The sequence below is a fragment of the Brassica oleracea genome, chromosome C5 (genome assembly GCF_000695525.1).
Source record: "Brassica oleracea var. oleracea cultivar TO1000 chromosome C5, BOL, whole genome shotgun sequence".
NCBI lineage: Eukaryota > Viridiplantae > Streptophyta > Magnoliopsida > Brassicales > Brassicaceae > Brassica > Brassica oleracea.
The window spans coordinates 29,993,503-29,994,376 of NC_027752.1; positions in this window are offsets into that span (position 1 = coordinate 29,993,503).

The window sequence follows — 874 nt, forward strand, 5'->3', positions numbered from 1 at the left end:
TTCCGGGTATCTTGACCTTGATCTCTGAAGGTCGTCGGGATTGTTTTCCCTTTGCCTTTATCTCAAGATTTCGTGTAGTGTTTTAGGCCGAGTGTGGCCGTTCGTTATTTGAGTGTGCTATGGCCTTGCGAGGTCATTTGACTATGTATCCCAGCCGCTCTGCGGCCTTTTTATATATAACGAATGTTCTTTTAGCATTCTATGTGTTTTAGTTTATACTTCTGCCAAGTGTCGAGGGAAAGACACGAGTAGTCACTTCGTATCTTAACTCCTGATTTGTCGTTCTGTTCGTTTGCTCTTTTGAGGGTATTCAGAAACGTTTAGGAGTTTTACGAAGTTTCGTGAGCGTTTTAGATGTGGACGATGAGACATGTTTTAAGATCTCGTATCAGTTTCGATATCATGCCTTGAAATGTTAATGGACCAGTAGGACTGGGTTTAGGGCAAGACCTAGGTTTACTTTCGGCTCTAAGGCTATGCGACGACTAATCGGCTTTTGTTTTGCCCGTTGGTGATTTCTACCTGATTCTTTCCGATTAAAGTCTGCGACTGGGCGCCGGCTTATATGACTTGTGTGGGAAGAATCGAGCACTCTCCAGAGAACGTCTGGTGTGCTGACCAAAATTTCGGATTTTCTTGTATATCGCGCTATAGTATCCTTGTCGGATGTAAGAGAACCTTTAGTTTTTATGAAAGGTTTGACTACGAGTTCTTTTTTAGAGAATTTTTTGGACTTGTCCGTCGGGGCCAATCGACGGGCATTTTGTATCTTAGAGTCACGGACGGACTGTGTATTTGGATAATATCTTTCGAGAAATATTTGCGACGTCTCGCTTTCTCGAAGATATGTCTTTTGCTGTGAGATGGCTACGAT